Raw genomic sequence first — 27,589 nt, forward strand, 5'->3', positions numbered from 1 at the left:
CAAATACTCATAATCTACAGAGAAAAACCAGATAAGGAGAGAACAGAAAAAGAACAGGGAAAAAAAAAAAAAAACAAAAACACAGCACCAGCCTCAATAATAAAATTCTGTCCTAATAAAGATCTGAAAAATGAAGGCTATTTTTAAAAATAAAAATAAGAAAAAAAGTCTTTACACTAGATAGAGAGATATCGAGTAATGAAGGAAATTTCATCCTACATCAACTTAGAAACTGTGTTTTCCCAGACTCTTGGAGGGCATCTCATCTGGGAAGCAAAGCTCAAAGGTCTCAGCTTAGTCCTTCTTGACAACACTTCACAGCAAAAGCCCTTGAGGAGCCGTTTTCCTTCCCCATGAATTGATAACATCAATACTTGACAGTCCTCCAGGAGCTCCATGAGAAAAAAAGGAAGAAAAAAAAAGGAGAAAAAAAGCCAATTTTGGTTGCATCATTCAGCAATACACCAGAAGAAATCCTACAAGTCCATGTGGAGATCCACTCCCACATGAGAATTATGTTTTGCAGCACACTTAAATACCATCTGCAAGAGAGATAAGGAACTGGAAGACACTCACAGAGCTTCAAAACATGATCATCAGTCATCCTCTCTCTCTAAAACTACCAAGTGCTAAAAAGAGCCACACCAGGAGGGTGCAAGCAAAGATGTGGAGCTGATTAATTCCTTAATCAATAACCACTTCCCAGTCCTGCTTGAGTTGACAGAGGGAGAATAAGCCCATGGGACAGCTCTGTGCCATGGAAGGACAAGGCTGGGTAATGCAAGGTTAACAGATTTTTATGTTAACACACATTTAATAACAAGGTTAACGCACATTTTGCCCACAAACTTGACACCTACATATTGCTCCAAGCCCCATCCAATATGGGAATGTTCAAGGACAGGTTGGATGGGGAGTGAAGCAACATGGTCCATTGGAAGGTGATCCTGCCCATGGCAGAGGGTGGGAACTGGATGATCCTTAAAGTCCCTTCCAAAACCCAAACCATTCTGTGATTAGGCTTCACCCAAAGGCCTTTACACTATTAGGCAATTTTTTCCCCCTTTTATCTTCATGGAATCTTCACTAGATCCTGTGTTTTTGGGCCGAAAGCTTTGGTGCAGAATTTATTTCACAGCTATTACAAGGTACATTACGCTAATTAGGACACACATTACGGCCTGCTTTGTGCCCTGTGATAAATCACACAGTGCTGTGGTCTGGAGTAAACATTGCCATACATCTCTGGACACTGCTGCATGTATGACCACTTCCATAAATACAACTATTTCTGTGGTACAAGTAGGATTGGCTACAGGGACTAATTTATCACCATTTTCTTTCAGCACATAAACAGCGTAGTAAATTCTGTAGCTTCCATTAAAAAAAAAAAAAAAAAAAAAAAGAGGCAGCAGTGGGATTTCCTTCAGTGAAATAGCATCAGTTGTATTTTTCCTTCAGCAACACACCAATTGTTCTTCATTTTCCAAAAATATACTCACTGTGTCATGTCTAGTGTGCAGTCAAAGACTGGTTTCTGGCTTTCAAGCTTGTCACACCTGAGAAATTGAGGTGAAGAGAGGACAGCAGGCTCAGGCTCGTAGCTTTTAAAGACTTTGGTGGTATTATGAGCTTTCCTTCCAACTATCCCCACACAGGTTTGTTCCTACACAAAAGCTCCATTTCAGAGGTAAATCTTATCATTCCATCAAATGTGCTGAATTTCACACACTGTTCAACAAATATGGGAGGGGGAGAAATCCTGACAAAATATTTCTGCAGAAGAGCAGCAGAGGTCAGGTGCTCAATGTCCCACACACACATCAAATGTGCCACCATGAGCCTGGCATGCTTTCCCTGGGGGGGAAAGCTTTATTCCAACATGCTCAGGCTCCACCTAGAGCAATTGAAGCAGTTTTATAGGCTGTGACCTCTCTGGGACAGAAGAACCAGAGCTGGAGCATCACCTGGGAGTCAGATCATCACCCAATTAGAGCAGCACAAATGGGTCCTGGGACTGGAAGAATTTAATTTCACAATTAGATATCCAAACTTAGCATAGTGTTCCAAGCACACATTATCCATTGATTCATTGTCCTCCAGCCCATTCATGCAAAAAGCAGTAAAAAAAATTGCAAGGACAAAAAATAAAGTTCCACCTGGATGATACTGCAGGTCAAGCCCCTGTTCCCCTCCCTGTGGAAGAACTCACCAGAATGTTCCCTCACTTAAACAACCAAAAATATTCCCTGCACCCCCACCAGATGCACCAAGAGAAAAGCCATCCTGCAAGATGCTGGTTTTGTCCTTCCTGGACACTCCACGCTTACCATGAGCACAGGAATCTCTGCTGCATTGAGAATTTCCTCCTCCAGCAAAGTCCTGTCCTAGGGACCACACAGTGATTCCCAAACTGCTTTGAACAGATAAATGACACCAGCACAGGTTTAGCTGAATTTTTATGGACAATCCCACCAGCAGGACAGCTCTGGTGCTCTCCATATAGCATGGAGCCAGCAGAATGACACCATTTACAAACATGTCCTGGATAAAAAGGACAAAAAATTCAGAAAGCATCAGCAACTTCGCCTCCAGGTCTGCCTTACTCAGAGTGAATTGGACTTGAGAGAACAACAAAGGAGAGTCCAAGCTCCCAGGAAAGACACCAAAAAAAGAAACAGCTTTAATATCATTCAAATTACAAAAGAGAGAAGGAGATGAGGTGTTTTGAAAGAGGACCAGAAAATCTTGTATCAACATGGAACCTTAATTCAGCAGAAGACAGCCTGACAGACAGATGTGACAGCACAGAGAGGAGATCAGACAGAATGAGACAGAGGCTTAAAACTTGAAAGGATTGTGATTATGGCTTAGATCCTACACATAGATCCTGGAAACAAAGGACATCTCCATGTTCCACTGTTTTGAGTGGTATCTCAGAGAGGTTTATGGCCTTTGGCATGTTTAAATATTGGGATGTTGGTTAGCCCAGACTGGAGACATAGTAGGATATGCACGATTAAAACCCCCTTGATCCCAGTGGGAGCCCTGTTCCATGAACTAAGAAAGAGGAGGATCCCTGAATTTGTCTTTTGCAGGAGGAGACATCACAAAGCAGCTTCCATAGGCTGGGGGGATGGAACCTCACTGCACAACACAAGCAAACATGACCAGCATCATGTACAGATTTGTTCTTCAGACCTAAACAGATTCCTAAGAAGGTTTCTGTGCGTGTTTTTACCTGAAGATCCTTCTTTGCATTGTGACTCTGGTCAGATTAACATTTCCACTACACTGAATTTGACAGTCAAGAGACATGAATGTCAGCAGCCCAAGCAAGCAGATCAGTCAATGCATAAAACCCAGATAGCTCAACACGAGCAAAAGCCAAAAAGTGTCAAGCTCTGCTGCCACTCTATTTCCACTCCTTTGGATCTCCATGGCATTTCAGAGCTCAGCCATGCCTTGTATTGCCATTAAATGTGAATATTTCAAAAGGTGCTGCATCAACAACTGACAGCAGAGCTGTGTGGCAGTGCTATAGTAGGAAGGCTACACCCTTGTCTTGACCAAAGGACCAAAGTCCTTAAGAAAGGTCTCAAATACAGCTCCAGAAAGATAAAACAGCAAAGCTCATCCCCTTAATAGCTACAGAAAAACCCAACTGTGAGCAATCGCCTGATATCCTGGAACAATTCTGCTGCAGGCACTCCCACATGTAATGGGTCAGCAAACCCCCATATCCCATTTTAGGGGAAGAGCAAACTCCACATTAAACCAATGGGAAACAATGGAAATTAAGGATGGACAGCCCCACTTTCATGCCCAGGTGAGGAGGTTGGACCACACAAGCAACAGCCACAGCAGTAGAACCAGAGAATCACAGAATATCCTGAGTTGGAAAGAACAAGGATCATCAAAATCCATCTCCTGGCCCTGCACAGGACACTCCCAAGAATCCCACTGTGTGCCTACAGATGTATTGAAGCATTCTTGAACACACACACACACCAGTCCTGAAAAACCAGCACTGAAAATTAGGAGCTTCCATCTGCTCTTTCCCAGACACCCTAGAGACTCATATCACTTCCTCAATCACTTCCAGGGAAGAGCCAAGAAAAACAAGGCTGTGGTCCAGACATCTCTGCTGAGCCCACAGGGAAGATGGACAGTGGTTGGAGGATTGCAAACCAGGAATTTGTTCAGAAAGAGAAAAATCCACAGCCTCAGACCTCCCACAGGAGTTGAGTTCTTTCCTCCTCTGTATAAATTTATGTTGTGTCCAGCTGCAAGGCAGAAGTGGCCAAATTGTGATACGCAGGAGGAAATTCAGCCAACAAGACAGCACTGTGCACTCTGCCTGTGTCTGCAGGAAAGAATTAGGGCTGGGCAGTCCTTTCTGGCTCCAGCAGGCACCCAGAAGATTCCTGGTGTCCAACTGCATGTCCAGCTCAGAGCATCTCCCTCAGCACCTCCAACCACTTCACTCAGCCTGTTTTTCCTCAGGTGGAGGAGATGAAAAACTTCTGATATGGAGCCAACACATGGTGGAGGCTAAGCAAACCTAAATGCCACGAGCCAAAGGCAAAGGAGTTCATAAAATTACATTTTGTCACAGACAACCAGGAAGAATGAGATGATCTCAAAGGATCCTTCCAATCCAAGCCATTCTGTGATTAAGAGCCCGATTATTTCCCATGAGCTGGGCTAAACCAAAAAGAAAGGTACGAAGATCTGAACCTGGAGATACAGCCCCAACAGCATAACCTGAAATAGCTCTGTCTTCATCATAACCCCACTGCAGGATATCCAAGGGGCTGACTGAGGACATGTGGGAAATTGAGACTTTGCCAACAACTTTAAAAATTCCCTAACAGCAATTCCAAACAGTGCCAAACTCTTGCCAACTAAAAAATAAGAGTGGGTACTCACTAAATCTTGCAAATTTCTTTTCCTGATTCACATGCTCCGTGTTTTTCTTTCATAGAGGACAAACCCTCCCAATTTTCCATTTAAGCAATGGGATTGAAAATCCCATACAAACAAACACATGTACAAATAAAGCAGCCCTGTAGCTACACCTCCGCTCAGAAATGAGATTTACTGCCACCAGTAAAACTATTATGTTATCTGAAGGTCTGCAGGACATGTAGGTATTAAATGTATTATAACAAAGGTGCAATTTCTTTAAGTAGAAAGGGGTAGAATTTTTAAAACACAGAGTTGTATTTTATACCAAAGCTCAGGCTTTCTTCAGAACATCTGCAGGCAGAAATAGGCCAAAAAAAAAAAAAGACACAGGAGAACTTGATCATAAAAGACAGAAAAGCCAAGGTTACTTTTATCCAGGTAATGACTTTTCAAAAGTTGGGATTTTGTTTGTTTTGCAATTATTAGAGGGAGATACTACTGCAGAAACCGTGGGAAAATTATGGGTGGGTTTACAGCTCATGTCTGTGCTAGTGGACTTCTCCTTGGATAACATCAGATCCTTGCAAACCCTGTCAGAGCATTGCCAAAGCTGATCTAACTGGGAGTGACAGAGTCAGAAATCTCTTTGTCACCAAAATCAGTTAGGAAAGTCTATCAACTTCCAGTCCTGTAAATAATGACTTTCAAAAGCTATTGAAAAACACAGTCTTTTGGGTTTTTTAAAAAGAAAATTGTTTATCACTTCAATACCATGAGGCAACTTCTCTACTACCCAACTTTTTTCCTCCCCTTGTTCTCTAAAAAATAATTATAAATCCAAATTTTTAGATTATATTGCAAATATCCCATCAGCCTGTAGAATGTCCTCCCCTCACCCACATCCATCTCTCACCATATTTAAGTACCTGCTAAATTAGACAGTAAAGTTTCCCTTTGAATCATGGCTCCCCTATAGCAGCAGCAGAGACTACGTAAGGTATTATAAACATAGTTCTTAAAAGACAATTTGAGCTGTTTATCAGAAATGTCATTTGTGAGAGAAAAACCCAGTCCAGTCAAGGCCAACAGCCTGTGTAGGGCAGGTCTGGGAAAACTTCACCTCAGCCAAGAAACAGAATTTAGAACACAGAATGGTTTGGGTTGGAAGGGACCTTCAGGACCATCCAGTTCCAACCCCCTGCTATGGGCAGGAACACCCTCCCACTAGGCCAAGTTGCTCAGAGCAGCATCCAAGCTGGCCTTGAATACTCTAAGAACCCCTTTCTTCTAAAATTCCCCCACTTTCCTGAAAAAAAATGGTGGGGGAAACTTTTCAGCAGGGCTTGTTGCAATAGGACAAGGGGGGAATGGCTTTAAGCTTAAAGAAGGTTGATTAAGATTAGATATTAGGATGAAAATTTTTACAGTGTTGGTGGTAAACACTGGAAAAGGCTTCCCAGAGAGGTGGTGGATACCCCATTCCTAGAAACATTCCAGGTCAGGTTGGATGGGGCTGTCAGCAATGGGATGTGGTTGAGGATGCCCCTGATCATTGGACTTGGTGACCTTTAACTGCTCCTTCTAACCTGAACTATTCCATGATCTGTGTCTTGGAAAGATTTCCAGCACTGAGCTTCTTTGTTTAGCCTGTTTTCAATGTAGACACAGTAGGGAAGGAAAAGTAAGGAAGGAAGGAAGGGGAAAAAAAGAAAAATAGAAGGGCAGGAAGAAAGGAAAAAGGAAAAATAGGCAGACCTGTAGACACTGAAGAAAATGAAAAGAAAATAACAGGAAAAGGAAGAGAAAGGATAAGGAAATGGATGGGGAAAAGGAAAAAAAACCAGGGTTTTCTTGTCCAATTTAAGGGTCGGAGAAAAAATGGAAATACCGTATTTCCTTAACTGGCACTGGGAGGGTATGGAACTATTTAAAAATACTGTAATATGCCAAATTTACTAATTCCTACAAAAATCAATGTCCCCAGCCACTGGTTTTTGTTTCCTAATAGAGGTCGTGCATGTGCTTAAGTTAACTGAGCTTTGGTCAATACATGATGTAATTTTATGTATTTTTATTATAAAAATGCCTCCAGAGTGACAAAAGGCTGGTTCTAAGAGCAGGGGAGGATCCAGACTGTTCAATGCCCCTGGCAACAGCTTAATGGGAAAGCACAGATATTTTAAATTGCTTTTTAATCACTTCTAGATATTTCACCCCCAAAATTGTAACCACTTACTGAATAACTGCACCTTATTGGGAATGAGCAATGCCAGCAGGCACAGACAATATTTTTCATTTGGCAAAGGTGCTCTGATCCTTTGGAATAATATTCACACAAAACAGCACTGAAGTTTAACTTTTTCAATTCTTGCAGGTTTTCTTTATTGATATCTGCATTTATTTCTTTTTATGTTCTGTTTAAAAACCAAAATTGATAGATTTCTTTATCTGCTTCCCAGCTGCTCTTTCAAAACAGACACAGAACACTTCTTTCTAACTTAAAATACAGTCCTAACTCCAAAGTTCCCAGGAAAAGATCCTTCCTGGCTGGCCAGCTTGAGCCAGAGCAGATCATCTCAGGCAATTACATTGCTGAGGAGTCTGGGATTGATGACATAAAACAACCTGCAGAAACAACTTTAAAACCACAAACATTGATTCAAAACATTTTAAAATTTTGAAATGCTCTCCCTAAGTGACAGGCACTGTGCCATGGCCTCTCTCCTTCATTATCCCAACCCTCCTCGACTTTATGATCTCTCCTGCCCTGCTATAGGTTGTAGCTATCTCGAAAATGGGAGTGGGAAGCAGAGCTGAGTTGGGAAGTCACGAAGAATTTGGAAACTTCATCAACATTTCAAATTTGATAGAAAATCTCATTTTAGAAGAGAGTGATGTCCTTTCCCTTGGAATTCATACAACAGATTTGGATAGTGCCACAGGGTTTCCTCTTCCTACTGTTTGATGCTGGGTGAGTATTCTGTGGGCTCTGGAGACCATTCCTGTGCAATCACTGCTTGTTTGCCTTCCTCTGCTCTGTAGCTGCCAACACAACCCTCTTCCAAACCTACACACAGCTCAACATTGTGATCCATCTCCAAGGGATGCCGATCACAATGTTGAACTGTGTGTAGGTTTGGAAGAGCATTTTGTTGTTGGAAAAGAAGATCTGTAATGTCCCTTCCAACCCAAAGCATTTTATGGATTCTGTGATTCCCAGAGCACCTGCTCTAACACCACCCCGTACATGTTATCTCCATCTTTATACACTGTGAGAGGACAGGGAAAAAGAGGAAAGATCCCAACCATGGCTCCATAAAATAACCTCAATTTTGCAGCAAGCAAGCTGGAGGGATGCCTTCTGCAGAAATATAAATACATTTAGCCTTTTGGATGTCTAAAGACAGAAGTAACTCACACCAGCTTCTTCCTCTCTGCTCAGGAAAATAAAGGGACATCTGGATTTACCTCTTTTGCTGACACCTTGCACAATACCAGCTCTAGGATGTCATCCCAAACCAGCACAGGAACCTGCCTGTGTGAGGGGGAGATGTTTTTAAAACACACCAAAAAAATTCAAATCTGGAAATAGGGAGCAAACAGAAAGCTGCAAGGTCCAGGGATGCAGATAATTCAAAATATACTGATATGTCCTGCAAAATAGAGGCTGCAGCCAAAACGTCTGGCCTGACACAGGACAGATTCACTGGCAGCTCACTGCAGAAATGAAGGTGGCTTCACAGATGTCTCTGCTCTAAGACAATGAGGTACCTGCTCTTGATTTTGGGACCAGAGCTTCTGTAAATTCTAGGTCAAAAGAGAAAAAATAATCTCTCTCCTTTAAAAACTGGATGCATAAATAAATCAAATCAAATCCTCAACTCTATCACAGAATCCCAACCAAAAGTTGGCAGATTGATAGAGGCAGGGCAAGGACAGTTTCATCTTTCCCCCACCACACTTTAGAAGAAAAAGAGAACATTTTTAGGTTGGAAAAGAGGTCACTTGAGCTGCTGCCATAGCGGGAACAACATTAATTTCTATATCCATGTGTTTTCAGGTGCAAGTGCTTGATCCAAACACCTGCATAGCACAGGAAAGCTTCCATCAATCCCTTAATATGCAGTGGAAATTAATCTATATTTTTTTAATATTAAAAACATCCAGGAGCTGCCCTTAACTGCTGCAATAACTGTAATTTCACTTCCCTGTATTGCACCACATTGCAAAGAAAAAAAAATCAAAATCATAGAAGGGTTTGGGTTGAAAGGGACCTTAAAGATCATCCACTTCCACCCCCTGCCATGGACAGGGACACCTTCCACTATCCCAGGTTGCTCCAAGCCCCATCCAGTCTGTCCTTGGACACTAAGGAATGGAGCAGCCACAGCTTCTCTGTGCCAGGGTCTCACCACCCTCACAGGGAAGAATTTCTTCCTAATCTCTAATCTAAATCTCACTTCTGTCAGTTTAAAGCCATTCCCTGAGTCCTGTCCCTCCATCCCTTGTCCCAAGTCCCTCTCCACTCTCCTGGAGCCCCTTTAAGCACTGAAAGGAGCTCTGAGGTCTCCCTGGAGCCTTCTCCTCTCTCAGGCAGATCAGCCCAAACTCTTTCATCCTCTCTTCCTCTCTTCCTAGGAGAGGTGCTCCAGCCTTCTGATTAGAAATCCTTCCTTAACACCCAGGTTTTCCCCATCTGAGGAGCCCTCCCAAATCACAAGAAACCCTCTTCCCATGTGGTGCACACAGAGACCTCCCACAGCCAGACAGCAGCGCTGGCATCCAGCAATGGAAACTTTCCCTCTATTTGCATGCTCAGCTCTGCCAAAAACAAAGCACACTGCTCAAGTGGCAGAACACCTTCCTACTTCTTAAGGGAAGGCCAGGGAATTTGTGCAGATCCCTGGTTCCTTGGAGGCAGCATTGCTCGAGGAAGACAACGGAGGGAGCTCAGAGCAGCAACTCTCAGTGCTAAGGAGATTAGGACGGCGGCCCAGGGAATCAGCAATGCCAGCACATCACATCCACACAGCCTTGCCCACGGCTGTCACTTTGAGGAGAGTTTGCTACAAAAACAGCACAGAGATTATCTTGTTCTCTTGCAGGAATGCAAGGATTGAGATGCAGGGGAAAAGCAGCAAGACGGGAGCCGCAGGCTTTGTGGAGGCGAAGCCAGCTCTGCTCACTGAGCAGGGACCACCACATGGAGGAATTCCGGCCAGAAACCACCCTAGCGCTGTAATGCTGGCCAAGAAACTGGTTTGAGAAAACACAAAATGTGCCAGCAGCCTGATGACACTGCCCATTGCTCTGAGGAGGGGTGCACTGAATGCCAGGGCATCGTGATGAAGGCAGGCATGGGTAGTTATCAATTTCCACCACCCAGGGAGAAGAGTTTTTGGGTCACCACAGTGCTCACATCACATGCTGGCAGCTGGGAGAGCCACACGAGGGTGTTGCATAATGGCTCTTTTTCCTTTCCACATGCACTCGGTGGCATGCACAGAGCAGTGCCACAAGCAGGGATCCTGTGTGTGGCGAGCACATGGAACAGCTCACTGCGAGGGGAGCAATGGCAAGCCAAGTCCACCAGGAGTCCACAAAGAATCATGGAAAAGACCTTTAACATCATCAAGTTCCACCAGTAACCAAGCATTGACTGCAAAGGCCACCACTATGCCATGTCCCCAAGTGCCACATCTGCACACCTGTTAAATCCTTCCACCACTTCATTGGACAGCCTGTTCCAATGCTTGACAACTCTTTTGGTGAAGAAATTATTCCTAATATCACATCTAAACCTCCCCTAGCACCACTAGAGGCCATTTCCTCTTGTCCCATCACCAGCTTTGAGCCCTTGTATGTGCCTTGGACAAGCAAAGCACCCAGGTTCTTCACACCCCTAAAGACAAAATAAGCACATGATGGAGGAGTTCATGAAAAGCAATATTTGTGAGGCTCACCACTATCACCTGAGAAGATCAGAAGGATGGGGACAAGGAGAAAATGCAATGAGGTCTAGCAAGGACCTGGGCATAATGAGGACATCAACACATGGATGTTTCATCTCCATTTGTTTTAAAGGCTTATTTTATGGATAGTTGTGTGCACATAGATGTATATTTATGACTGATAAAAACACCACTTTTCCAATTACTGTGCCTATAACTGAAAGCACCAAAGATCAGCCAGAGACAAAGGCAGAAAACCACTCAGTGACACACAAAAAGTTTAAGCAGTGAAGCTGATGCTGGACAGGCTTAGCCCCAGTCAACCTCTTACTTGCATCACCTGAATGGCTGAAGCACAGGTCAGGCCAGTTGAACCAAGTCCTCAGCAGGAACTTGCTGGCCTACTTAGCAAAGAGTGACCTCTCCAGACCTCAGCAGCCTCTGGCAAACTCTTGGTGATGTGCATGAAGGGCTGGGGCCAGGGAGCACCTTGTGCTTGTGCCCTGTGCAGCCCTTCCAGCAAAAGTGCCTTCACCAGTGCTCATTCAGCACAGAGTATGAAAAAGTTAAAAACAACTCCACTGCCTGGACTTCCAGGGTATCAGGAGGTGAAAAAGAACAAATATGAGCAAGGAGTCCAAGATTTGGACTCTCTGCTGCACTGATGTCCTTCTATAGCTTTTCTCCCAAAGTACTACATGTGGCTATCACATTTTCAAGATTTTCAGGAGCATTCCACACCCAACTTAGACTGTTTGATTCTTCCCAAAGGGTTTCCATCCACCTTTCTAATCATGCAGCAGATAGACAGGGAGAACAACAGACCTCTGGTACACATGGGGAGAGGGTAATCAACAAGTGTGCAAGAGCACAAAGACAACAGAGGGACATTGACCAGACTGAACAGGTCAAAAAATTGACAGGGCCTAAAATGTTGTCAATACAGCCAAGGACCACCATGACAGCTGGGGAGAGAGATCCTGACCCCACCATCAGTGCAGCTCCCAAAGCACCACAGGACTTTCACATTTATCACACTTGTTCCTTACAATTCATCCCACCACCACCAATGCCCTGCACCGGGGGTCTCCAGGTCCAGCAAGAGCAAGACTGGTCACAGACACAGAGATGCTACAACAGTTATTTCTCCCCTCACTGCTGAAACAATCTGCCCCATCACCTGGCTAATTACAGCTTTCCAACCCGTTAGTCCAGGTTGCTCCCACAGGCCACATTCCCAAATCCTGCTCCTTTCTGCCACACAGAAGAAACTGCACATGAAAGTAAGAGATGGGAAGGGAAAACCATAAAGCTGAGAAAAGATGCCCTTGGCAAAATTTGTTTTACGGCATGACTAGCTGGTACTGAAAGCCAAATCCTCTGGTTTTCAGTCCAGACCCTTGTGGGAGGACCATTTGTGTTCTCTCCCCCCAGCCAGACGTGGTGCTGGGGGACTATTGAGGACAGCAGTAACGCCACTAAAGCTCTGTGCTCAGTCCTGCTGCGAGGAGATCCAGGGGCAATGAGCACTGGTGTTTAGGGAAAAATCACCTGTATCAAAGGGGACACCCATCACACTGATTCAGCACCAGTGCTGCCACAGGTGACAGGAAAATTACACAAAGCACTGCTCCCTCCCCAAACACGAGCCTTGCAGGGGATGAATCCGTTTCTGTCTCCAGGGTCACCAAGGAGGAGTCCTACAAATCTCCCTGTGCCCCCAAGGGGAGGTAAACCAGGTGGGAGGGACAGAATAATCCTAGAAAAAGCCAGTGGAACTCGTCTGTGCTGCCCACAAATGGATCTGCCACAGCTGGATCTGCTGCTGGAGCAAAAAAAGCAATTTCCCTGGGAGGGGACCACTGAACATCCAAGGGACACATGAACATCCCACCAGTGTGACATGGAACAGCACTCCCCTGCTTGCTTTTCACACTGCCCAGGACACCAACACCACCCTGGCAGGAGTGTCCAAAATGAGGAACAGGAAGTTAAACTTGAAGACCTACAGAACAACACAGTTCTCAGTGATTTCAGGGAACTTGGAGATGGACTTTTTAGTAGGGTCTGTAGTTTCAGGGTAATGGTTTCAAACTGAAAGATGGTAGAGGTTCAGGCAAGATAAAAGATTTTGGTAAGACACAGAAATGTTGCCCACAGAGGTGGCAGGTGCCCCATCACTGGAAAGATTCAAGGTCAGGTGGGATGAGGCTCTGAGCAAGCAGATGAAGCTGGAGATGTCCCGGCTCATTAAAGGGGAGTTATATTTGATGACCTTCAAAAGTTGCTTCCAACCCAGACTGTTCCACTATTCAAATTCTGCCCGGCATCCTTAAGCACCCAAGTTTCAAAGCACTGCAGTCTCCACATTTATTTTATTCCTGTGCATGGTTCGCTCTAAACATCAAAGACATGGAACTAGGAAAGGATCAGCACAATGAGAACACAGGGAGAACATGAAAATATGGCCAAAGCTCTGAGACAGCTTTTGGATAAGGTCACTTTCCATATGCATGAAGATAAAGCACTCCCCAGCTTCACCAGCAAAAACTTACATAAACCATTCTCCCTTTTGGCAACTCAGTCCAAAAAAAAAAGTTTCTCAAGGGAAAAAATTTATTTGCATCTGCCTGAGCCCCATAATTTGACATTCAGGTGACTCTCTCCTGAAGAGATGTTCTTACCAGCTGCTTCCCAAGTCCTTCTCTCCTGGGCACACGAGACTTTCTTCTAATCTGGAAGAAAAAGCAAGACAACTGATAAGTGATGGGAAAAAAAATCAATTTCAATGCCATGGTTAAGGACATGGCAATCATCAGCACACCAAGAGCTCTGATATCCAGACACATCCTGCAGCCTCTGAGCTAGGTTGCAGGAACAGGTACAAAACCAACTGTTGGATCCTCAAAACACCACTGCTGAGCATGGGGAACCACACCTCCCTTTTAAAAGAAAGTTGATATGAATCTTTAAAATTCCTAGAAGGTTTCAATATTTCCAGATTAGCAACAGTACAAAAGTAGGTGGTTGTAATTGTTTGCAGGACACCTGCAAAAATAATAAATAACAAACTGGTATCTTCAATGAAGAATCATGTGTTTAAGCGTCCAGTGTTCTTTAAGATCCCAAACCTGCTGTGGGAGGAACACTCTGGCCAAAATCCAGTTAGGCATTTCAGTGTGTCAGATTTGAGAGAAGAGGGAGAGCCCTGCTGAATCAAGGTCTTGGCATTTCTCACCAGCTGCTTGTTTCTCTCTCCTGCTGGCCTTCAAACACATACACACACTCCTACCTTCCAAGAATTTTCATTTTTAGCTTTTATTCTAGAAACAACACCTCCTGGTTACAAAAGCAGCTGATTTTGCTGCCAGGAAAAAGCACTGGTAGAACCCCAAGGGGCAGGTCCTGCATTAGACAAGCACCAGGCAGCTCTGAAGAGCTCACAAAAGGCCTTTTAATTAATACTCCTACTTGTTTTGGTGAATTAACACCAGTAAGGAAGCCATTCACACACTGCCTTCAGCTCTGGTCACTGTGGGCTGAACACTTTAAAAATCCTTTTGCATTTATAAATACTTCCTATACAAATGCCATATACTTCCTACATGCATAGTCTCTACAGAAAGCTCAGTTAAAAAAAAATAAAATAAAAATGGATGCAATTTCCCCAGAGAGAAAAATTCAGAGATAAATTTGCAGCAATGATTTATATCTGCCCAGAGGAGCAGAGCAGCAATCCCAGCCCTTGGTGACCTCTGTGCAAACACACCAAGCCAATTACACACTGTGACAGAGGATTTTCCCCTCCCAGAGCAGAGAAACATCAAAAGGTAGTGCAACTAGTGAGTGTGTGTTACTGAGCAGGCTGGGGACAACCAGCGTCGAGGTTTAATCAAGATTTGGATCCAACTGTGTGAGGGGTTTTGTAAATATTGATCTTATGGAGTTGTTACATCTGGAGGATGTAATTCCCAATGACCTGCCTGTTTAACCTATGGAAATCACCACGAGGCAACTCAGCTCCATCCTCCCACTCCATCCCTTCTTGTTTGCTGTGGTCTCCATCAGCAGATGAGTGCTAATCCACCTCATCCTTCAGTGTCCCACACCTGGGACATGCCCAGCAGCACTTCCATGTCCTCTGGCAAAATAAAAGGCAAAACACAAACCTTTTAAAGCCACCAGTCATAGCCAGCAGCTGACAGAAGAAATGTTCTTAGATTCCCAGAGTTACAGAATAATTTAGGTTAGAAAAGACCTTTCAGATCCATCAGTCCAACTACTAAGTACTGCCAAGGCCACCACTAACCCATGTCCTCAAGTAGCACACCCACACATCTTTAAATACCTCCAGGAATGATAATTCAACCATGTCCCTGGGTAGCCTCTTCCAATGCTTGAAAAACCTTTCAGTGAGGAAATTTTTCCTTATATCAAATCTAAACCTCCCTGCTGCAAACTGAGACCTTTTCCTCTTGTCCTGTCACTTGCTGCTTGGGAAGAGTGGGCAGGACATGGTGATGTGCAGCTTGCCAGTCCCCTTGTTTGGCCCAGGACATCCTGGTTCCAGCTTCTTGTTGAGCCACACCATCACTGCCTTGATTGTAAGGATGCTTTTTCTCCTGGACATCCCAGAGCCCCTTTCCTTCACCCTGTTTCTTTAGGAAAAATAACCAAAAAATAGGGGCTGAGAGCTAATTTGTGACTTAACAGGCCATTCTTTTCTGCTCCAGGGAAAAAAAAAATAGGAATAGTATGATGAGGAGCCTGTAAGAGGTGCATTTAGGTCTGGGTTTTAACCATCACAGGCTCACTGTCCTTGTTCCTTACAGGATATTGCTCAGAGTAGCCAAAACCCAGGTGACTAGCAGAAGAAAGAAATACAATAGCAGGTACTTCAGAAAATCCAAAACTATCCAAAACTCAGCTCATCCTACCCACAAGGATACTGAAATTCCAGCTCCCATCTGATCCCCAAAAGAGAAAGTTATCCCTCCTCCTGAGATGTTTACAAAGGAGAAACCACCTCAACTTCCCAGGTGGTGCTTTGAGTCTTCCCGAGTGTGCTCCACCTATGCCATGCACTCCATCATCTGCTTGGAACTGGGATGGGAGAGTCCTTTTCTAACACCCTAAATGCACCAGCTTAGTTATTACACTTTGGGCTTTTCAGTGGGTTTTGTCTATTTTTTTATTTGTTTGAAGCATTCAACCATGGGACAAAATTATTTCTTCCTCTACTGAGAGAGGAAACACTCCTGACTGTTTAGGTGAGATTAATTTCAGGATTGTGGCCAGACTGAGGAAATTGGTGGCAGAAATCCTTCATAACTGGATAATGAGGTTGTTGGTTTATGAGTAATTCTCCTGAGTTATGTGCCTGGCACCTTGGGTGTGGGTGACACATTCCTTCCTCCCCTCCATTTCTGAATGGGAAATGTCATCCAAGTGCACAAACACAGTATTTATTAAAAAAAAATAAAAATAGCAACAACACAACTCATGAGGTGGAGGCACAGATTGCATCTCACTTGTACAATGTACAATCACCTGCTGTCTGGAGGAATTTCCCTGCTGGGTCCTCCAAGAATATCTCCAAACTCCATCACAACTCTGATGTAACCAATATTCCAAAAATCTAAAGAGCCTCTGGGGTGGAAACCAGGACAGTACCAAGCCAAATCAACAAATACACTTCCCTGAACACCTCTGTTGTAACAAAATTTTTGATACGGAGAGATGAATCCAGGCTTCCTGACTCTCTGCTGCTGAGCCACCTCACACCCATACTCATGATCCTGCATATACTGTCCATGCTGATCTCATATTCCTCCTCCCAGCCCAAAACAGCATCCCTGGATTGCAACCAGCTCCCCCTTTTTGAGCAACCAAAGGCTTTCACATGGAGATTCCCTGAAGTTTTAACACTGTCAAAGTTCAGTTGCAAGGAAATTAGAGAAGAGAAAGAGCAGCCTTTTTGTGGTGATGCCTCTACTCCAGCTGGAGCCATCACCTTCCATTACTCAGCTCCTTTTTGGGAATTCTCCATGCCTTCCCCTCTGCCATGCCCAGGCACTAGATATGAAGATAGCTAATGACAGTCCCTGCTGGCATGACATCCACCCCGCTTCTCCTGGAGGATGAATGAGTAGATGGGACCATTGGAAGGACAACTGGAGTCCTTCCAATCCAGTAACTCCCACCCCAAAGTTAGAGGATGCAAAGATCCTTCAGGGTCAGAACCTTTTTCCTCGGGGTAGGAACAGGGTCAAGGAATACACACAGGTGGTTACTGAGAGGCTGTGCAGACTAACTCATGTCTGTGGTTGGTTTTACTGTTCTACAAATTCCTGCTTTGCTGGCTTATTCCCCAGCCAACCCACTGCACTATTACAGCAAAATAAGCACAATCCTGAAGAGTTTTGAAATCAATATGATGGGCTCGCAAGCATCTTCCATCATGCAGAACTAAAATTAAAATGTACACCCGCCCTCACCTCACTCCCTGAAATCCAACAGGCAGGAACTTCTCTGTGTCACATCAAGAGACTCAGAAAACTGGGGGTTAATGGGAAACTGCATTTTCATCTGGTTCCAGCCCCACCACCACATCTGTTCCAGCAGACCAACTCCTTCCTGAGACACAGCAAAGCTGCTTTTAGAGCAGCTTCCGCAATCACAATCATCCTCCAATATAAATGGCTATGAGAAAACCAGGGGAATGGTGGTTTCCAGACATTTTGGAGAAGGAAAAGGCAACCATGAGGTTTTCTCAGTAAAAAATTACTGAAGAAGCTCATGAGTGTTCTGGCTGTGCCATCACACTGAAATGAGAGAAGTGAGAAACAGAAACCAGAAGAAAACTCATTCAATCTCTGCAAAAACCCCTCAGGGGACAGGTGGGAGCAAACACAAAGTTCAGCGACAACACCACAATGACACCTCATGAGGCTGAGCATCCCTAAGGAGAAAAAGCATCTGAGAATCACAGAATGGTTTGGGTTGGAAAGGACCTTAAAAACATCTTGGTCCAAGCCCCTGCCCATGGGCAGGGACATCAGACCAGGTTGCTCAAGCCCTGTCCAACCTGGCCTTGGAACACTTCCATTAATAGAAATCCACAGTGTTTTTGGGAAACACGTTCCAGTGCCCTCAGCCTTCACAGGGAAGAATATCATCTTAATATCTAATATAAATATGCCCTCTTTTCAGTCTGAAGCCATTCCCTCTTGTTACATCACTCCATGCCCTTGTCCAAACTCCCTCTCCAGCTCTCTTGGAATCCCTTTAGGCACTGGAAGGGGCTCTCAGCTTTCCCTGAAGCCTTCTTGTCTTCAGGCTGAACAACCCCATCTCTCTCAGTGTCCCTCCTTCTGAGCCACCTGGGGAAACAGCTCCACCCTCAATGCAACATCAACAGAGAGATTTGGGGCGAAGACCTAACACTGAACTACCAGACCAGGGCAAAACCCTGATATCTGAGCTACAGCTGGTCTTACACAGCAACTCCAGCTCAGATGAGCAGTTCTACCAGAGAGAACACTGGGACAGCCCTGACCCACAGCCCTGAAATCACGGTGAAAACCCTGCTCAGCAGCAAGGCACTAATATGGCAAGTCAAGACATTCCTAAGGTCTTCCTGCAAACTCCTGATTTTTCTGAAAACCCCTGCAAACAACTGATTTTTCTTTTCCTCATGCATGTGGCTGACATTTCCTTCACATCTCATCACATCATCAGGACCACAGCAAGAAAACTGACACCCTCTCAGACACCTTTTGGGAGAGCAAACACAGCTGCCTGCCCTTGATGGTAATTTTGGGGTTGAAACTGAGATGCAGATTGCTGCCAAAGCAACCACCCTGGGGGAGCTGTTGCTTTTTCTCTTGAAATGCAGAGACACCTTCCATTTCTTCCCTCCCCTTACTTCTACTGATTTCACCAGATTTCTTAGAGAAGGGAACAGCAAATGCATGACTCAGAGGGAGAATCATCTTCTACCCATCACAGAAATGCTCACGTGCACATGAAGAGCTGAGTGAGACACGGTCTTTTGTCCCAGGCCATGGGTGTTCTGACTGGCAAAGTTCTGTCACATGCCCAGAAGAAAACACAGGCAAGAGAAGAAGCAACAGCGCCAAGAGTCAGAGGCTAAAATTGCAGGGCCGTGATGAACAGAAAGAGGTTTCCTCCAAGAAACCACCAAGACAAACATGAAAGTCCTCATCCCATGTGCAGAGGAGGTCACAGGAGGAGAAATCTACAATTTTCTGCATGGAAGAGGCTGTGTGGGATCAGGTCAGGATGATCAATGTGCTCAAGGGATAAAAACCATGCCCAGGAGCAAAGTGAAAGCAACAACCCTTAGTGATACCCACCATATCTCATCTACTATGCTGACTTGTCTTCTTCACATGCTTTAAACTTTTGGAACACACCTCCAGAAAAAGTTGTGATTGACTAGAATATATTTTCCATTGTCTCCACTTTGACTGCATTTTTATCGTGGTGCCCAAAAATTTACTTGCTGAAAAGGTGGAGTGGGGGCTGGCAGGCACATGCTCAGAAACACCAGAAGAGGTGGCTCCTCTGACACAGGAAGAGAGGTCTGAAAACAGCTTCTTGCACTGCAGCAAGAGTCTTGCCATAGGAACAAGAATGTGATCCCCTGCAAAACTGCAAAATTCACTTGATGGTGTGCAGATATCTATAGCCCCCGGGGCTGTTTTCACAGTTATGATTCCTCCTTATCCCTAATACAGCTGACAGCAACACATGTAGGATCTGGAGACTCTGTGCAGGGGAAGACAACTCATAAAGGCATCAGTGCATTTCAGCAAGGCCTTCAGAGTCAGTTATCTGGCGTTTTAGACTTCACTGATGGCATTTATGAGTTTAAAAATGTATATAAGGCTTCAACATTCTCTCCCAGACGCTCTCTTTAGGATGGAAATGCAGTTTAATACAATTAGGCAGGACAGAAAGCCCAGACATTTTACAGGATCAACTTCATTCCAGTTGTCAGGGGAAATAAAGAGACACCAGCTCAATAGAGAGGCTGGACAAAAGTCTATTTTCATCTCTAGATGGTTTTCAAATCAGCAGAGGACAGTGCAAGGCGGAAGAGACTTTTTCCAAAAGGCATCAAGCCCTGCTACAGCTCTACATGGGGGGAAAAAAAAAAGCCAAAAAAATAATCAAGTAATCCAGTATTTGTTAGCAAAAAATAATTTTAAAAATATAAATTAAGAATTAATTTTTAAAAAAACTCATCTTTAATTTTTGGAAAAAAACCCCAAAATTCCAAGAAAGTTGCCAGGGCACATTGCTCCATTTACAGATGTAAATAAAGCAGGAAGTAAATGAAGGTAGGCAGGTTTAGATCAGATATTGAGAAGAAATCCTTTACTGTAAGTGTGGTGAGGCCCTGGCACAGGTTGTCCAGTGAGGCTGAGGACTCCCCATCCCTAAAGGTCTACAGGGCCAGGTTGGATGGGGCTTGGAGCAACCTGGGATAGTGGGAAGTGTCCCTGCTCATGGCAGTGGAGTTGGAATAAGATAATCTTTAAGGTCTCTTTCCACCCAAACTATTCCATGGTTCTGTGATTCTCTGTGTAAACTCCCAACATTAGGACAGAAAAGAGAGAGAAGAGAGAAAAGAGAGAGAAGAGAAAGAGAGAGAAAAGAGAGAAGAGAGAGAAGGAGAAAGTTGTCAGTGTGGGGCTTCTGGAAGCTCAAGGCTCTTATTTCTATTGCTCAAGGTTCAGAATTGAGAAGCTGAAAAAGTGTCTGGAGGTACCTTGAAACACTTCCCATCACAACTGCTCTTTCAAAGAAGTAATGTGAAATTGGCAAGAAGTAGACATTTCTATATAATTTGTCACCGTTCACAGAAAAATCAATCATCCCTATTTCTAGGTATTTCTCTTTTTTTCTTTTAAAAGACCTAAATAAAGCATTTCTGTTATTGCAGACTGCAATTAAAAGAAATTAAAAGAAACAGCTTTATTACTTAAATCTTCTGGAGCATCTCTGTTATGAAGTCAGAATGAGAGAGTTGGTGCTGTTCAGCCTGGAGAAGAGGATGCTCCAAACAGAGCTTAAACCTTCAGTCCTAGAGGAGCTCCAAGAGATCTGGAGAGAGACTTTGAACAAGGGCATGGAATGACAGGACAAGGGGAAATGTCTTTAAGCTGAAAGCAGAAAGATTTGGATAAGATTTAGGCTGAAATTCTCTACCATGAGGATAGTAAGGCTGCAGCACAGGTTTTCCAGAGAAGCTGTGGCTGCCCCAAACCTGGGAGTGTCCAAGGCCAGGTTGGATGGGGCTTGGAGCAACCTGGGATAGTGGAAGGTGTCCCTGCCCATGGCAAGGGGTGGAACTGGATGATCTTTAAGGTCCCTCCCAACCCAAACCATTCTGTGATTCCTTTAATGATTTTTGGATTTACCCCTGAACTCCCCAGTGATTCTAGACGACTTTTAGGTGGCAACAGAATCATTGACAAGATGTTTGTAGGAAAAATTCAAAACATCTCAACTTGTGCTTCTCTTTCTAAACAACAGGATCAGGAGGCTCTCAGAAATCATCAATTTGGCAGCTCCATCACAAGAATTAAGATGGAAAACTGTCAGAATCCAGGACATCCCTCTGGCTGCCCTGGCTGTCTCAAGACCCTGGCAGGGGGCTCGGAGACCTTGGCAAGAAGTCAAAAACATCTGTGGCTTTGATTTTAGCCTGTGGAAAAAACTGCCAACTTTGTATGAGGAATTGCAGGTAACAAGGGTTTCAGTGGTGTGATACTTGGAGTAACACAGGGTGGAAGAGTGGAATTTTGGGATTTTTAGAGTGAGGTTCAAGGGGCATACAAGATGGAGGAATTTGGGCATGTCCTGGCCTTCTTCTCCCTTCTTCTTGTCCTCCGTGTCTTGGTGTGATGGTGACACTTTTCTATTTAGGTTTAGGTTTTCTATTTAGGTTTAGGATGGAGATTCACAGTCTAACATAGGTGATGGGAATTAGCGAAGAAATTGTAAACATAGGCACCTAGTTTTGAGTATATAATGTGGGAGCTGCCCAGGGCTCAGGGCAGATGGCCATGGCCTCCTTGCTAGCCAGAGCTCAGCAGGTCTGGGAAAGAATATTTAGATAAGAGAAAAAATAAACAACCTTGAAAGCACAATCAGAAGCATTCCAGGCTCCTTCTTTGGCTGCGTTCAGGCTAGGGAAGCAAAGACTCTTTACAATCTCTCTTGGGGTCACCCTGACCTAGGAACCCTGAGAGAGAAATCCACAGAAAACCACCTGAGCACAGGTACAAGGTGCCAGGTGCTGTGTTTGCACACCTGACATGCTGAAGCTGCTTGGACCACCCCCCTACACCTCCATGCCTCCATCTCCCTCCCTAAATCTTGCACCACAGCCCTGACCTTTGGGCAGGGCTTTAAGACCTCTGGGTCTGTTACACAAGCTCAGGTGTTGCCGCCTCAAGTCCAGGTAATCCAACAGAAATCACTGCAGAGAGATAACAGCGTGGCCTATCTGCAAATAGACAGAAATCCCCATCAAAAACATCTAAGTCATCATGATAGAAAAATAAATCCAGGCAGATTGTTGCTCTCATTGTATGAATCATCATGTTGTTATAGCAACTTCATATCTGCACCCAATCTGAAAACCAAGCACAGCTGAAATAATATAACAGCATTAAGTTAAAATGATATATAACAAGACAAAAATGGATCGGCTCGATCTCCGAGGAGCACCCACACTTCTTTCTCACCCTCTTCCCTCCCTTTGAAAACATTGCTTTGCTGTATTTAAACAATAGAAAAAAAAAAAACAGCCCAGACTTGGAGCTCATGGAGAAGAGGAGCTCTAATGAGCTTTTGAATTCAAGAAGAGTCTTCAAAATGAAAAATCACAGAATTATGGAATCACAGAATCGTTTAGGTTGGAAGGGACCTTAAAGATCATTTTGCTCCAGCCTCTCTAGCATGGACAGGAACATTTTTCACCACCTTTAAATAAAAACAAGTGCAATTCCCAGTTATAACCACCAGACACAGCCAACTGCCCCTGTTACTCCCATGTACTCCAAAATCCATGCATTGAATGAATTACATTTTTTTTTCTTTATTCTTAATACATGCAATGTAGCACATATATAAATAAAATACATATGTACATTGTGTCCTGCTCTGTTCAGGAGTCCTAAATATTCCAGCCTGAAGAGAAGATTTAGAAGCAAGAAAGGGGATGCACAAGTTCTAGCTCTAAAACCGCAGGTCTGTGTGGTGATTTTACTGCTGGAAGAAAAGCAAAAGCGTGACCAAGGTTCTTTCCATTGGAGCAGCAAAGGAAGAAAGGTAAATAAACAGAATTGTTTCAGGGTCCTTGGCAGGAAAGCCCAGCTCCTCTGCAAGGCAAGGGGAGCCCACCAACCTCCAAAACTCTGCGGGTGCCTCAAAAGGCACTGTTGTGCCCCAATTAGTGGAAAGATGAGCAGAAAGCACCACAGGGCATTTCACTGTTCCTCTCCCCATGCGATGCTGCCAGCAACAAGGTTTGAGGGGGAAGGGAAAGTGGAAAGAAAGAAGCTAGGGAGAACAGCAAATTTTGCTCTTGATGCTTCAAGCAAATTAAGACCAAATAAACCCCAAAATAGAAAAAGCAACCCACAAACCCACAGCCCTAGTCCCAACAAAGTCCCATTAGTCTTAACAACAGCACAAAAGTGACTCAATTAATTAAAAGCAAGTAAAAAGAAGCAGCCTAACTTATTATTTCAGAGTTCAAGACAGCAAAAGCACCAGTCTGCCCCAGACAGAACTCTTTTTCTTTTCTTCTCTTTCTTAAATGCATTTATTCATTAAGGCTTCCTCGTAGGCTGTGTAATGAGTCACTTTTTGCTTCTCTATGAAGTGCAAAGAGATGGAAAGGAATAGGATTTAAATGGAGGATGGAGACACTCACAAATCCTGTTAGAAAAGATTGAAAAGCTTTTGAAGGAATCACAGATAAAGAGAGGCAACTCCTCACATGGACCCTAAGCCCTTTCCTGTATCACCAGAGCTTTCCCAGGGTCTAAGCCTGGCTGTCTCCTTGCTTTCAGCCAGCACAGAAAACCACCCCCTCTCCTCCACTGAGCTTTCTTCCTCCCCAGGAGAGCTTGGGATGAGAAACCCAGAGCTCAAGCAGAAAGCAGGAGAGATGTTGCTCCTCCCATGCACCCTGTGGTTCAAAAGTGGGGATGTGGCTTTCCCTGCACCACTGAAATGTGATCAGGGGGATCCTACCAGTTGGTATCATCAACAGCACAGGCATTTCAGGGCTCTCACCCTGGCAGACAGTGAAGCCCCAGCAGCCTCCAGCTCAGAGTGAGCCACACATCCAATTATTCTGCAATTGTTTTTCTGAGAATCACAGAAACACAGAAGGGTTTGTGTGGGAAGGGACCTTAAAGATCATCTGGTTCCAACTCTCCTGTTGTGGGCAGGACACTTTCACTAAACCAGGTTGCTCCAAGCTCCACCCAGTCTAGATTTCCAGTGCAGAGGAAGAGTCTGTCTAATCCATCAGATCAGAGATGCTGAGCTCAATGAAAAGCTCAGGAGACAAACCCTCCCATCATCAGAACTATCTCAGACTGGATCTGAAATATCCTGATTTGATTTCCCAACTACTGTCAGGAGTTTCTCCTGGCTTTCCAGGTCTTTTGAGTCCTCTCACCATAAGTTTTGAGGAAGCAAAGCCAGCACAAAGATGTGACACAAGTCTACAAAGTGGCTGAACAAAAGGAAGGGCATACGTGTCACTGCAATAAACACAAATCCCAAAAAAGCACAACCCAACCCCAAACCCACTGCTGCCAGCTTTCCAGCAAGGACTCCCATCTTGTCCATGTGCAGAAGTAGAAAACTTGAAATAAATATTAGGCCAAAATAGATACTGGGGAAGAAATTCTTCTCTGGGAGAGTGGTGAGGCACTGGCACAAATTGCCCAGAGAAGCTGCAGCTGCCCCTGGATTCCTGAAGTGTCCAAGGCCCAGGTGGATGGGGCTTGGAGCAACCTGGGATAGAGGAATGTGTCCCTGCACATGGTAGGGGATGGAATGAGTTGATCTTCAAGGTCCCTTCCAATCCAAATTATTCTATGATTCTATTTTTCTGTGAAATTACTCTGGTGACAGCCACGATCATGTGTCATTCCCCATGGCAGAGATTTTCTGTCTTCCCAAGAATGGTGTCTCTCACTTTTCTAGCATTTATTCTATCTGAGAAAAAGAAAATTTAAATCAGAAAAAAAAAAAAACACAACAAACAAAAGCCCCCACAAAATCTAAAATAAATTAGAAATTTTCCTAAATACAGAAGCCAGACGAACTTTTTTTGCTGACACCTAGACCCCTTCCAAAGGGTTCCCGTGCCAATCTAATAATAAAGCTGTCGTATGGGGTGATGTGATTTTAGTTTTCAAGCTGAAGGTTGCTATGGGAGGCTGTTCCCAGCAGCAGCACTGCGCAGCATTTGTAAAAGCCCTTTCCGGCATCAGACACTGATTTTTGAGTAGGAAAAAAAATCACTATTTTTGTTTTAAAAAGTTCCATAAAAAGCAGCAGTGCAGGAGAAAAATGTAGAGAAAAAAAGCAAAATTAAAAATGGCGCTGTAATTCAGATGTCTGAATTCTGTAGAAATGCAGATGCACTAAAATCCCCTTCCCAAAGCTAAAGCACTAGGAAAACCTTTTTTTTTTTTTTTTTTTTAAATCAGTGCACATCAGCTGAGTTGCTGCATTTGCCAGCACCAGGTTTGCTGGGATGTGGGAGAAGTTAAAGACAATCAGATGATCCCAGGTGCTGTATAAATGAGGTGCAGAAATGGGAACAGGTATTGCAGTGCCTCTGTGGGGTCATCTACTGTGCTCTGAGATCTTGACTCGCATAAAAATAAGGCATCACTTCACAACAGATTGAGGAAGTTTACCCAGATTTTTAGAATTAAAAAAAAATTATAATATATATAGGGATTTGTGCAAGGAATGAAGTATTATGTACATATATATACACACACACAGAGTTATGTAAAGCTGGTCAAATACAAACGACTCTCTTAAAACTAACAAACAAGTAAACCCAGAAGATATTTTCCACAGCAATCTGCAAGATTTAGGAGACTGTTACAACCTGCAGGATTTACAGAGGAAACACAGTAAGAAGGAGGATTAAACACAAGGACAGAGCCCTGAAGCAGCAGTAGGAGTCGCTTTCTACCTTTACACAGTGAGGTGAAGACCACCAAAGACTGATTTATAAAAGGCTTTCAATTCACGTTGCCAAATCCTCCAGCCATTAGGTGCCTTAAATCTTTGCAGGTTAAGTAAAGGAAAGTTGGTAGATGAGATATGTGGATGGGGGTGAATATCCAGAGAGCAAACGCATCCCAACAGGAGATGTGAGAGCAGAGGAGAGCACACAGCCAGCTCCCCGCCCATACCCAGGATATGGAGAAAGGTGAGGACCAAAATCACCCAGTTCCACCCCCTGCCACGGGCAGGAACACCTTCCACTGTCCCAAGTTGCTCCAAGCCCCATCCAACCTGGCTTTGGACACTTCCAGGGTTGGAACAGCCACAGCTTCTCTGGGCACCCTGTGCCAGAGCCTCATCACCCTCACAGGGAAGAATTCCTTCCCAATATCCCATCCAAGTTTGGCCTCTGTCAGTTTAAAGCCATTGTCTCCCACCCTGTTACTCTATGCCTTGTCCCAAGTCCCTGTCCAGCTCTCCTGGAGCCCCTTTAGGCTCAGGAAGGGACTCTGAGCTCTCCCTGGAGCTTTCTCTTCTCCAGGATGAACTCCATCATTTTTTGCCTCGAGTCTTTAGTGGGAGGTGCTACAGTGATGCCACTGAGATGCTCCTTCTTCATCAAGAGCCAGGAGGCAAGAAACCCTACAGACAGATCCACAACCAGAAATTTCTGTATGTCAAAGGTTTCAGACCCAATTTAAACTCTGATGGAAGTTATACACAGGTGAAATCTTAAGAGAGAGGAAGAAAAACTGATTTGAGCCTGATGTTCAGATAACAACTGAAACACTGCGGAAGAGATATTTTCAAAGCACAGATCTGGCCTGGGCCCTTCTCCCCACTGATTTCACAGCTTCTGAGATAAATTCTCAACAAGGAACAGAGAATCTTTTGCCATCACAAGCTTTTACCAAAATATGCAAATAACTCACTCAGAACATCTGATCAACAAGCCAGAATTTGTTTAAATGCTCAAACTCCAAACCAGCAACAATCAGGAGCTCACAATACCAGGCAAAACAAGAACCATCACTGAGATGCACTGCACTGACTGCAGCGTCAGTACCAGGAACACACCATTCAATTCAAATTATTATATTAAGTTGCTAAAAACAGACTGAATTATTGCAAAATATTTCACTATCAAGCCTTCAGATCCCAGACAACCCACCCTCCACATCCCCAAAACTCTTCCTTTCCCAGCACTCTGCTAATAAACTCAGGGATGTCCTTCCCAGAGGTCTCAACACCTTGTCAGCAGAAATTCAAATCAATCCAGCCCTGGAAGTAGCTGCAGCAAATAACTCAATCACGTTCATCATTTTAACTTATCCTATTTATGAATCAGGTCAAGCTTGAAATCTCCATTTACATTATCAGCCTTCATGATATTAAGATAATCATGCAGAGGACTGATC

At 44.1% G+C, this 27,589-nt stretch overlaps 1 protein-coding gene across 9 annotated transcripts in view; it reads right to left on the reverse strand.

The window, feature by feature from the left end:
- Positions 1 to 27,589, reverse strand: part of TSNARE1 (t-SNARE domain containing 1) — a 460,205-nt gene that overhangs the window by 401,045 nt on the left and 31,571 nt on the right. For all 9 annotated transcript variants that reach the window (XR_014953137.1, XM_085572620.1, XM_085572617.1 and 6 more), the window contains one exon: positions 13,547 to 13,597. The gene's annotated coding sequence lies outside the window, so the exon portion shown is untranslated. The remainder of the gene's footprint in view (positions 1 to 13,546; positions 13,598 to 27,589) is intronic.

Source organism: Lonchura striata, chromosome 2 (assembly GCF_050655825.1).
Source record: "Lonchura striata isolate lonStrDom1 chromosome 2, ASM5065582v1, whole genome shotgun sequence".
In the NCBI taxonomy this organism is placed as follows: Eukaryota; Metazoa; Chordata; class Aves; order Passeriformes; family Estrildidae; genus Lonchura; species Lonchura striata.